Source organism: Thermobia domestica, chromosome 3 (assembly GCF_964235325.1).
Source record: "Thermobia domestica chromosome 3, izTheDome1.hap1.1, whole genome shotgun sequence".
In the NCBI taxonomy this organism is placed as follows: Eukaryota; Metazoa; Arthropoda; class Insecta; order Zygentoma; family Lepismatidae; genus Thermobia; species Thermobia domestica.
Window position 1 is genome coordinate 155,836,747 of NC_137456.1, and position 12,795 is coordinate 155,849,541.

Consider the following 12,795-nt stretch of genomic DNA (forward strand, 5'->3'; position numbering starts at 1 on the left):
TTAATCCATTCACGTTGACGTGACGAATCGATTGATATCAATGCTGACCACTTTCGGTTTAGAGTAACAATTTGCTTGCATCTGGACCTGTACATTTCTAGTGAGCCTATGTAAACAGTACAAACCTTAAAGTCACTTAGTGTTTAGTGTCACGCTTTACTTTCCAAGACCTGACTATTTTATCCACCCAGGATGACGAAACGAATCGATTGGTACCAATTGTATCCCATTCTGGAAAGTTGTTTCCGGTTTAGCGTCACAGTAGGGACATTTTAACTTAGTTGTATGGATTTCGTCAGAATACTGTTAGCAACATTGACCACACAGCGAATGATCAATGACAGGATGCTGCGCGACATTCCCATTGCCAGCCCAAAACTGTAGGGGGGTCCGGTAGAAGTTAGGATCCAACCATATTATAGTTTATCACTATATTATAGTTCATTTGCAATCCTACCATGAAAATTTTCGGGGTCTCAGCCCCCTCTAGTCCCCCGTGGATACAACCAATGAAAGCCTGCAAACAAGAATGGGGTAACTTTAACTGCAACTAAGTCTGCTGCACTGGAAACTACGATGTCGTACAATGGTCCATACTGGTGGCGACCACATCGACCATGTTTAATGGAGGCGGGGTGAAAAAATTTAGGTAAGCAACAAGTTCAATTTGTTCTGTATAATTGTAATTGTATACCTATATAATTGTAACTGTAATTCTTATAATTGTATACCTACTTTTGCACCCTTGTATTTGAAGTACAAATTAAGTATATTTGTTTATAAATCAGGCTATGACATTTTCCTAGGGTGATCTCAGCACATATCAGAGCATATGCGGTATTTAAACATACCCAAAGACCTATACTGCTCTGAATTTTCTACAATTGTAAAGGTTGCTATACTTAAAAATAAAACAATATTCGATAAAAGAATCTAAAAGCTATATGTTATATAAAAGCTTAATATCTGCACTGTCACACTCTACGTATCCTACATTTCCTTTCTTTGTATTCTCTTTTCTCTCAGTCTGCTGGTTTGTTGATATTTCTTTCTTTGTGTTTCACTTCTTTTCCGGATCAACACCTTCGTATTCGACCTACCGTGACTCTTGAAAATTCCGAAAACTGCAACAAGAGAGAATAAACGAAGCAAAGAAAAGGAAGAAACAAGTAAAAAAAATATAAGAAAGACAAGATCGAATGCTTCGGTTTCATCTCAAGGGACAATGAAAGACAAACCACCATAGACTCAACCTCTTGGACTATCGTAGTGTGATACCAACCAACTCTACTTCGTTTTAATATATCTCGAAAGAGTGATTGGAACCGGAACAGAATCATATCTGGAACAAGTTCCTCTTTTAACATATGCAGATACGCTCGAACTCAGTGCCGTAACTTAGATTGTTTTCTGGGGGGGAGGGGGCAAGCATTAATACATGTATTTGGACCCTTTAGAAAAAGTTGCTTTTCTAATTCTTGGACCCCTGTTTCACTTTTCTCTTACTCTATTTGCTCCCCGGAGCCTGTGGACCCTCCCGCATAGCAAGGTCTGAGGGGCCGTTAGTTACCCTGGGCCCGTTCCATACATAGCAAATTAATTAAGGGGACAATATTGACAAATCTCAAAGCCATACTAATAAGTATTGTTTCTAGGGCCCCTAATATTAGACATTTTTTTTTTTTTTTTTTTTTTTTTACAGAAATGAGCCTACGACTCATTTTTGTTTTATTTATCTTTCGTGTGCTGTTTTGTTTATGTAATGTAGTGAACCTGTTTGATGCTTCATTTATAACTTTATGTTCGTATCGCATATGGAGTAAGAAAATTTTGTCTTAAAGTGAGCCCCTTTCGAACGGCGGGGAGCTTCCATGTGGGCAGTTGCCTCTCCTGCCCCCACAAATTACGGCCCTGCTCGAACTAAAGGAAATAAGCAATAGGGGAATGGAATTTCACTACGGTATCTTCATTGATATTATGTTACTGGTTTTAGATTAGGCGAGATTTATTAAGCAATTGTTTAGCTGAGAGCTCTCCTTCCTACATCAGTGCAAGAGATTCTTAACTGACATGTTAAGAAAAGCAAAACTCAAAACTCTATGGACAGTCAGCAGTGTTGATACATACAAATCTACATTTTTATAAAAGTGTAAACCAACTGATTCACTTATCAACAGATTTCTCAAGCTATTAGAGCAGAATCTTAATTTTTTAAATATATATGTTTTCCTTGCATTCTAAATTGTAAGTAAAATGGAGTTTTCTGAAATATGACCCGGGATATTTCGTAGGGGTTGAATTATTTTTGTTTTTGTTTTTGTCCATACCTCTGCAGCTACTAGACGTAGAATCTTAAAAATTTGTTCAAATCTACTATTCGCAATCTAAGCTGTAAATAATACGCGTTTTGGAAAAAAAATACAACCTGTTAGAAAAAATAAGGAGATTGAATAATTGTTTCCCCCAAATAACTGAAATTGTCAGATATAGAACTTTGAAATTTAAAAAAAATTCTCTTTACATCCAGAGTTCCAGATTAGATCAGATATTGAGGAATGCGACTCATTAGACAGGAAGAGGTATTCTTATTTTTGCATTCATTAGGTCTTCAATATTATGAAATTGTAAATGTGTTGTTCATTTGCAAATATTCATTATCGAAGGCGAAGGGTAATAGAATTGAGGGACAAGGAGCAATGAAAAACATATTTTACACAGTAACACACAGGCACATATGCTACTTAGTGTATATTTGTCGGGTAATTTAGAAAACAAATCTTTCCTATAACGTATTGCGTCACGTACAAGCACATACTATGGAATGGTACAAATTAGTAAATTAGTACCGTAAGTCTACGATGACTTGAGATCTAAGTTAAACTTGATCTAACAGAGATCTTTACGAATACATAAACAAGCACGTAGCCAGGATTTCGCAATAGTAGGGGTCCGTGACGAAATACTGTGGTTATCACACCAAGGGTTCGATCATTCTGAAGTATTTTACTGGTGACATACATTCGTTCGTTTAGCCAGGATTTCGTAATGTAAGGGTGTGCGTGACATGAAATACTGTGGTTACCACACCAGGGGATCAATCAACCTAAACTATTTTACTGACAACATATCCATATTGGTTTGTTAGGACAATAAAATGAGGATATGTTAGTAAGTATTTTAATTTAAAAAAAAACTATGAAGAAATCTTGTGTAAAAGAATAGAAAAAAAGTATTGAAAAGGACATAGTCTTCTGAGGTCATTCGACCTCGGATCTTCTCGTCTTCTTCTTATTTCCCTTATCTTAGTTTAATGCCGTCAAAATAGCAACAAGATCTCTTTCGGGAGTAAAGATATCCTATAAAATGGATTAGTGTTGCCGCGAAATTCAAAGTGGTTCATATTATTGGTAATTCTGGGCATTGCTTAAGTTCTACCTGAGAGGCTATCTGACCGAACCGGTTTACCGATCATCATTTGTAGTCCGTAAAGTCACTGGCGCAAATCCCGGGGGAATGAGGGGGACATGTCCCCTCCAATCTTAAAACTGGGGAGGACTTTTCCCCCTAATAATCCTATTTGAAATGCGTTTTTTGGGGAGAAATGTGATGATTTGTGTCCGATTGCCACAAAGGAAAGTAAAGTGAAATTGATGTCCCCACCCCAGAATAAGCCTCAAATCTTCACGCCTCACAATTTTGAAGACAACTCTGCTCCCCTGATCCTCCACAGCATTGTTTTTCAACTTCATAAATATTTTGAATATCCTTTAAAAAAATTATGAGAACTGTCTTACCCGTCCCTCCCAATGTTGAAGACAGATTTGTGCTGCTGCATAGGGTTAACATGGAGCTAGATGGAATTCGGGATGTTCCGTTACAATAATATTCAATTTCAACTTGTTCACCCCCCACCCCCCACGTTTCCTCCACACAAAGCTCCTCATAAGAATGAGTAACCAAACGCTTATTGTAGCTTTATATTTTTGAGGCTGATTTATCTCTTTCTCGTTTCTTTCTCTTTCATCTTTCCTTAATATTTTTCATTTCAACCCTTGGCTACGTGCCTGACATAAAGAAGGCCTGATAGATCAAATAAATTTCTCCTTTTACTATAGAAAATCTCTTTTGTTTCGATTTTTGTCTCGACTTGCTTCATTTCTAAACCGGTACATAAGAATGTCAGATTAGTGTTAAGACCTTATATTGATTTTGCCCTTCTCTCAAATCAGCAATGAGAAAAATTGCTATTATGACTAAGAGCAACATAACTTTCATCAACATTCTACAAATACTTACGTAGATTCACTCATCTCTATTACGTGATGTTATAATCGCAGAGTTTGTACTACTGCTGAACGAGGTGTTCAATACAACGTTGGGTTGAATCTCGTAACTAGTAGTTTGCTTGCCCTTCGGAAAAGAACGTCCTTCAATTGATTTTATTAAAAAAAATTTTATCACTAACGTAAGACTGGCCTTTAATTGTTTTTTTTTTAACATAAGTAATTGAGTCTTTTATGATGTTCTTTTGTATTAATTTAGAATTTTGATCATAACTTAGAAACCAGAAACCTGCACTAAATAAAATTTCAAACGCTCATATAACATGTAAGGACCCACCACTATATCAAGCTTGATCTCTATCGAATGATTTCCATGCATGACTTTATGTCCATGACTCGGGAACCAAAAGCCTACGCGATATAACGTTTCACATGTTTATGTAGCAGCACAAGGTTTTTCAACACGCCAAGGTTGATCCTGATTGAATGAGTTCAGTATATGAAGTTTTGTTTGCTAAAATGTGACTCAAAATTTGACCTACCAAACAAAATTAGGAAACAAAAACAAAAAATTGCACACTATAAAATTTATCATATTTACACTGTATATAGCAGGTTAATATGACAAGTTTGATTGGATTGGACGAGTTTTAGTTTTCGAAAGTAGGACTCAAACTTTGACCACTCATATACCACTGGAATCTTTATATCTCTGCATTACATCATACTTTACGCACGTATATAGCAGGTCAAGGTTTTCCACCATGGCTAACTTTGATTCCGGTTGGATGAATCCGGTGAATGACTTCAACACAGGGGAATCAAAAGCCTGAATAACATTATATTTCATACGTTTGTATAGTTTGTCTGTCAAAGCCTATCATCGTGCCAAGGTTGATTTCGATCAGATGTCTTCGATGTATGATTCTATTGTTTTCGATAATATAATTCAAAATTTGACCACCCATAACTTGAGAACCGAAAGCTTGCACAGCATAATAGTTCAAACTACTGCCACACCAAGCTTGAACTTGATATCGGAAGAGTACGATTCAATTTACTTTATATATTGTATCCTTTTTGATTTTTCAGGGAAATTCAAATAAAGGATGCAAAAAAATATATAAAAATTTACGCCGTGAAGTATGCAACCACATATCATAACCATGATATGTGGGTTGTCTAACATTTCCGGGGTTATGTGTTTCTCCATCCATCTTATCCAATGAACACGTTAAAATGAAGTTGTGAACAGATGATTATCCAACTGACATGATACAAACAGCTTAACTTACGTGCTAACTATGCTGAGAAATTCATTTCGAACAATTCAGTCGTTCTGTCGGTGTCATTTATATACATAAAATATATGATTTTCTATAACTTGTGGCTGTTGTGATGTTCAATATGTCTTGTAGATTTCAAAATCCGCCCTTGTTCATATCTTTCGGTGGCAATCGTTTCCAAATCATTGTTTACGGAAACCATCAGTCTTTGTTGTTCACCGGCCATCACGGTCAAACTTTGAGATAAGCATACAATATGGCAGGTACGTTAAAATTATGATTTTAAACTGTGTATTCTTACTTAACTTTCAAGTTACCTTCAGTACATAAGGGAAAAGTATAATTATTTAATATTAATCTGTCACTATAATGCCCTTATTTCCGTACATCTTGGACTTGGATTGCATTATAATATAGCATTGCTTTTTTTTTTTTTTAAAAAAAAAAAAAAGGAGACCAAATGAATTGGTGGGCGATACATGCCACAATAATTAATTTTGGAAAATGAGAAACGAAACAATTTACCGGAAATGAAATTTCTTATCCAAAAGTATTTGTATGAGACACTTGTCGTATGTGTAAGACCTTTCATTTTCTATAATATAATAAACGTAATACGATTGGATGTTTAGTTGTACAGAAATTGTTATCATAGATTGTTCTCTTTCATGTTTTTAAAATTTCTCCTTTCCCCACTCATAGATTCAAGTTCAAGAGGTTGTAAGTTTATTAAAGTACTCCAAACTTCCAACCAAATCGCAATATTCAATTGATAATTACATTCTATTTCTCATCCTTTAAGTATTAAATGTGGCCACCATTTGCAGACAGCAACAACGCGAGAGAATTCTCCCAAACAAGTTATCACGATTTACTCAGTTGATCGCTGTTCTATGCGTTCGTTGTCCTTAAATTGTCGAATGTTCTTGGTAGAGGAACCCAGTGTTCCTTAGTCTCCTTCACAAGGTACTCGGTACAATAGAAAGCTAATCGGTATTTGCTAACTCGAAAATGTAGAACATGTTTTGCTGTTATGTTGCCATTCCGAACAAAAACAAACAATTGATCATTGAAGGGGAACGACACATTAGAACACAACAGAACATGCTGGCAATTATTCGAAACTTAGAAACCTATTATTTCAGATGACCAAAGTCTCTTCTCCTCGTCCAAATTTGTAATGAACAACATCGCATCCGTGGGTTTTCTTGGGGTACTCCCGTTTCCTCCTATTTTCTTGGTTCATCAATTCTTCCATCGTCATTCATTTGTCTGAGCCCTTAACCAGCCGCGTCAAATTTTATAACGTAAATAGGTGCGTGGGGATAAAATATAACCCCATTAAATATTTTGTTTCTCTCATTAATGAATGGTAATTTTGATTAGTTCTTTTGCAAGGACTCTCCAATAACCTTTTCTTTATAATGAAGCATTAACAAATCTAAAAATTGTATTAACTTCTCTTCTAAAGGTGAAAATATAAATATGTAACTTCTCTTCTGAAAAACAAAATAAATGGGAATTTATTTTACCCCACGCGCCTGGTTAAGGGTTAATCATTTATCTCCCTTAGTCTAACTGGCCTAATCATGGGATGTTAAACTGAAATATTTTCTGTTAAAATGATTAAGAACTATGAAATACCGCTTCGAAATATTCGAAATCTGTTCATTCTGTTTTGAATAACTCTGTATATCAGATATCAGATGGAGGAAAGGAAAACAAGCTTAGGAAAGAGTTACGAACACAAACGTAGCAGAAATAGATAATCCAGCCAAAGATAAGAAATTCGTCACGTCAAGTGCTGTCCTACAATTTTGAGAGATTTTTAACACTCTCTTTTTGGAGATATATCATCAGGAAGCTTAATTTTATTCTTTATTTTATTTTATTTAAGATCAGCACAGTAAATCATTGTTACCTTGACGGAAGAACGCTGACTGAAAGTATTTGAGAATAAAATCTTAAGATTAATATTCGGATCCAATAGGGACTGAAATGTGGAATGACGAAAACTTCACAACGTGGAACTGCATATTTTATAAGATTTACTTAACATTGTTAAGGTCATCAAGTCAAGAAGGCTGAGGTGTTCAAGGCATCTGGCTCAAATGGAAGAAAGTAGAAACGCTTTTAAAAATTTTAACTGGAAACCCATTTTTTTTAAATTTAAAAAAGCTCTTTGGAAGACCTAGGCGTAGATAGGACAGCATTCAGAGGGATATCGCAGAAATAGGAATAAAAAGGAAAATCTGGATCCAGTTGGCTAAGGATAAATTCAATCGAGATATTTTGTGAATCTGACGTTGAACCTCCAGATTCCATAGGTCATAGGGTTTTTCTTTTTAAGTAAATCATTGACATATATCTAAAATTTAAGTTTTCTGTTAACACTAGTATTACAGTGAACGGGAGCATACAGCTCAATACGAATTACATAAGCCCCTACTGGGAGTTCCCCGCACCAAAGGTGATATTACAAACCCAACTACATAAACTCCTTCACGGAATCCTCTATATCAGAGGCAATAATACTAGAGATGCAAAAAAGCCGGCTTTTTTGAATCGATGGTTTTTTTCACATAAAAAGCCGGCCTTTTTGGGAAAAAAACGAGAATTTTGGAAATTTTGGCTTTTTTCAACTTCATGATTTTTCTATCTAAATAGCTTTCTTATAGTATATTCTATAGTTAGATAAGAATTCCATGACCTGAATGTGATATTTCGCTCTGAAATTCACCATCAAGATGGATGGAGCACGTGTTTTACGAATTAAAGCTAACATGAAGAATGTAGTATTTGAGGGTAATTTTAGAGGCTATTTAACTTTATTTTAACTTTTGAGTTATCGACATCTCTTTTCTTCTCTAGTTTGTCATCCGTGTTTCATTTCTAAGAGCTTTTAGTACTCTAGCTTCTAGCGCAAAAGTTAAACTTGCCCGTTTTTCTATTTATCCGTCAAAGCGTACGTTTTTTCAATATATCCGTCAAACCGTACTTCCACATTTCTGTTATACTGTAGCTGTGAAGTGATTTAGCAATAATTTTCCGGACACAACCTTGAATACCAATTTATACAAATAATCAGTAGCGGATTTAGAAAAGTACTTTAGGAGGGTTTTTTTTCTGATTGTTTCGTTTCCTAAAAAGTACTAATTTTATTTGGGAAGTGCTTGAAGTTTATGAGTACAGGCATAATATTTCGTTTCGTTTATATGTTTAGCAATAATCTTCCGGATATAACTTCAAAAATCCTTTTATACTGAGAATCAGTGGCGGATTTAGAAAAGTATTTTGGGAAGGGCTTCTTACTAATGTTTAGTTTTTTTAAACATTCGTAAGTTTTATTTGACGGGAGCTTAAAGTTTATGAGTAAAGGCATAAATAATAGATATTTCGTTTGTTGCAGACATTCCGTAACTTTGGGGAACGGGCTTCAGTCCGAAAGACTGCCCCCCTAACCTTCGCAAAACTGTCACTGCTGATAATTAGTAATAATAACGATTTAAAAACAATAAAAAAGGAAGTCGCCCAACTCACAGTACACGCACTATTTCTACATTCACAGATGGAATGAAGAAAAGCTTTGTCAGAATGGTCGAATGCTGGTTGAATCCCGGACTTCCCGATAGAAGCGCAAAAGCTAATCACTCAGTCATGTTTGTCGTGGAGTTGTATTTAGCTTAACTTAAATATATTCCGTAGTTTTTTTTTTGGGGGGGGGGAGTTCCGTAATGATATGTTGAATCCCTCTTGTTAAAAATTCAGAAAACTTGAGGATTGGGTAAACTGTGATGGTAGTTCTATAAAACTTAACTATAGAATTTCAAGAATATACAGAACCAAAAGCTCTAGATGTGCAGCCTTTAAGTGTATCATATAAATCTAGTATTTCTCTTATGTTTTATTTTAATTTTATTTTGTTTCAAAAAGAGGGTATGGAATATTTTGAAGTAAAAATACTACATACTATTTTGCTAGTTATTTGTGTATTCTTTAAAAAGAAGTGTTTACTTTTAGGGTTGGCTGGTTTACACCAACTTTTTTTTTTAATAACTGGTTTAAACCACAAAAATAAAAAGAATGAAAAATGCGAATCGTGTGAACTTCATGGTAACGTTTCCAGATATCAAACCACCTGCAATAGTTTTATTTCCCTTTCACCTTTTAATCAAGGTGTCCCATGTTCAATTCTCGGTCGAACCATAAACCTTCTTTCATGCGTAACCCAAGTAGCGGTTCGGATGTCAGTTTAAGCGAAAGTCTTCTCCTTGATAACCTCGGTATTACGTAAGGATGTTAAGCCTAAATATACGAAACAAACCAAATTGTATATTTCTGCATGCCTAAATGCGTGTTGTTTTATAAAGAAGCCAATATTGCTTAAATATATTGATAGAAATTGGCAAAATTTATCGATTGCCTACGTAGCTTCCAACATTAGCTTGGATTGGACTTTCAATGATATCTACGTACCGGTACTAAATTTGTAATTTAATACCTCAGTTTTAGCGTACTGATTATGGTACGTTGACCTTTAAATTTTACATGCAAAGCAATAACAGGATTTTCCCGTTATTGTCTTACATTTCAAGTAATGACGGGATTTTCCCAATGGCTAGGGCGGGAGATTCTCAACTTAAGAAATTTACTGACCGCACTTCTTTAAGCTTATGGGAGTTCTTCCGGCATAACCCCGCTGTTGCATAATAACATCAAGGCGAAACAAACTTATTTCTGTGAATATGTAATATAAATACATAAAGCAAAAAATCTAAGTCAAAAAAGCCTGGTTTAAACCAAAAAAGCCTGGTTTAAACCAAAAAAGCCTGGTTTAAACATCCCCCAAAAAACGGGTTTTTGGCATTTTCAAAAACAACCACGGTTCTTGCCAACTCTGCTTACTTTTGTATATAGGAGGTTAAAAAATTCTTATTATATACATTGGTTAATCCTGTGGAATTCATAATGTAAATATGTTGAAGAAAAATTGTTTGAAATATTTTTTCGAAATTCATAGTTTATTTTCGATGTTTTATATTATTATCAGCATCAACCACTAATTAAATGATTTTTTGTGTTATAGAGAAGCGATACAAAGTCTGTTTTATCAATTTAAAGCAGTATTTTGAAAAAAGCCCAAAATTTCCCAAGCAAAAAAGCAAAGCAGAAAAAACCGAGTTTTTTTCCAAAAAAGCCGGTTTTTTTCCGAGCCCTTGGATCTCTAAATAATACCACCTAAATTACATGAGCTTCTACAACTAATATATCGCATTAAAGACAGTATATACAGAAAACCCACATGAGCTCCTTTACTACAATGTTCAGCATTAAAGACGATATCGCCAACCAAAGCACATGGGCTCCTAACATACACTTACTGTCCGAAAGAAAGATAGTACAGAACTTTACGAGATCTTACTGGGAATACTGTATACCTAAAAGTAGTACTATGTCAAATATTTAAACTTAAAAGAGCATCGTTAATATATTGTACTTCAAATTTTATAAATCTCCATATGTAAAGGAAGAAGTTCTGACTGATTGATCAACTCCAATAACAAATGACTAAGCTAGAAACTTGAAATTAAGACGAGGTATAGTTTGTTTGATGTAATGTCTGACCAAGGCAGGATTTTTGGAAATTTGACCAGATAGAGGGGAAAAGAAGGGTGGCAATTATTATCTTAAAATAGCCATATCTCGGTATCTCTGGAGGTTAGAGATATACAATTTGGTATATGGACTTCTCATTTAAAATAATGTGACACATGTTTAATCGTTTTTTGATATTTGACCTAGAAGAAAAGAAAATGATGTTAAAAAAAGATGTGGGAATTATAATAATATTCATATCTCGGAATCTCTTAAGGTGAGAAAATAAAAATTCGGTATATGGAATTCTCAAATTATTAGATATGAGTTTCAACGTTTTATTTCTTTTTTATACTTGTTCTGGAAGGGAAAAAAAGAGGAAAGATAAAGGATAACGTTACAGTTGTTATAATTGGATGACCATGTCTCGAAATTCGTTAATTTTAGAGACATGAGATTTGGTATTCATACCTACCATTTAAAGTAATTAAAGACGTGTTTAAGGTTTTCTTTAAATATTTCCACTACAATGAAAAAGAAAAAAGAAGTCGAGTTACAATTGTTAAAATAAGATAGCCCTATCTTGAAATTCCTTAAGATTAGGGATATGTTACAGATGTGAGAAGGGGAGGCTGCAGGCTGAGCAAATTTTGGGGGTCTGGGGCAAATTCTCCATATAGCCGAAAGCTAATTTATAAATATATACATATAAGTATAACACATAATTATGTCATATATTTAGTTATTTGTTGGTACACCCTCAACTTACATGTTCGAGGATTAATCATCAAAAAATGGATGCACAAGAAATTCAGTTTAGCTAATAGTAATATACTAATGTGCTTACCTTTATCCTTGTATCAATTCCGAATAGCATAAAATGTTCCAGTGACAGTCACTGGAACAAAAAGAATCATCTAGTGACCAAGGAAGGGTGAACGAAAGTCGAGTAACGACGAAGTTTAAGTGAATTGTTGGTGGAAAAGGAGGAAGAATCTTCAGTGGAACATGTAGGAACAGAGGGAAAGTTAGATACGGATAAAGATAAGACAAAGAGGAGGAGAAAAAAGAAAAGGAATCGGAAAAAACCACGGAGGAATGGAATTGAATTGTACGGGAGAGCGAGAGAGACGGGCTCGATTCCAGCATCCGTTAGATCGTGTCTCAAGGCCTTGACAGAAAGCAAATCTATGTCAGCGACAGCGCCGACCATCAATGAAGAGACCTCTTGTTCTGCCGCCGCGACTCTCGTTTTAAGAACTTGGCGACGAGGACTGGAATTTTAGTATCATAGGTGCTCGCACGCTTTGGCCTCACTCCGGTAAGGAATGCTTCTTCTTTCTTTCTTCCTTCCTTTTTTTACCTGTGTTTTTTTCTCCTACGATTATTGGATGTACTTTCTTGGACTCTGTCCATGCAAAACGCTCTCTGTTCATTGAGGATCAAAGCAGGCAACGAAAGAGAAAATTGAAATAATTCTTCTTTTTCATGTTTGATGGTCTCTCCACTTCATCGATCTAATATTAATCAACCACAATAGAGTTGCGTTCTTTGATAGTTAAACAAAGGAACCGATATTTTTGGCTTGAATACCTACATATATATACACAGCTATGTATGTTTCGTAAGCT

General features: G+C 35.0%; 1 protein-coding gene across 1 annotated transcript in view; it reads right to left on the reverse strand.

Annotated features, from left to right (window-relative positions):
- The window catches only part of LOC145680822 (gamma-aminobutyric acid receptor subunit alpha-6-like), a 663,305-nt gene that overhangs the window by 487,612 nt on the left and 162,898 nt on the right, over positions 1-12,795 (reverse strand). The window lies entirely within an intron of this gene.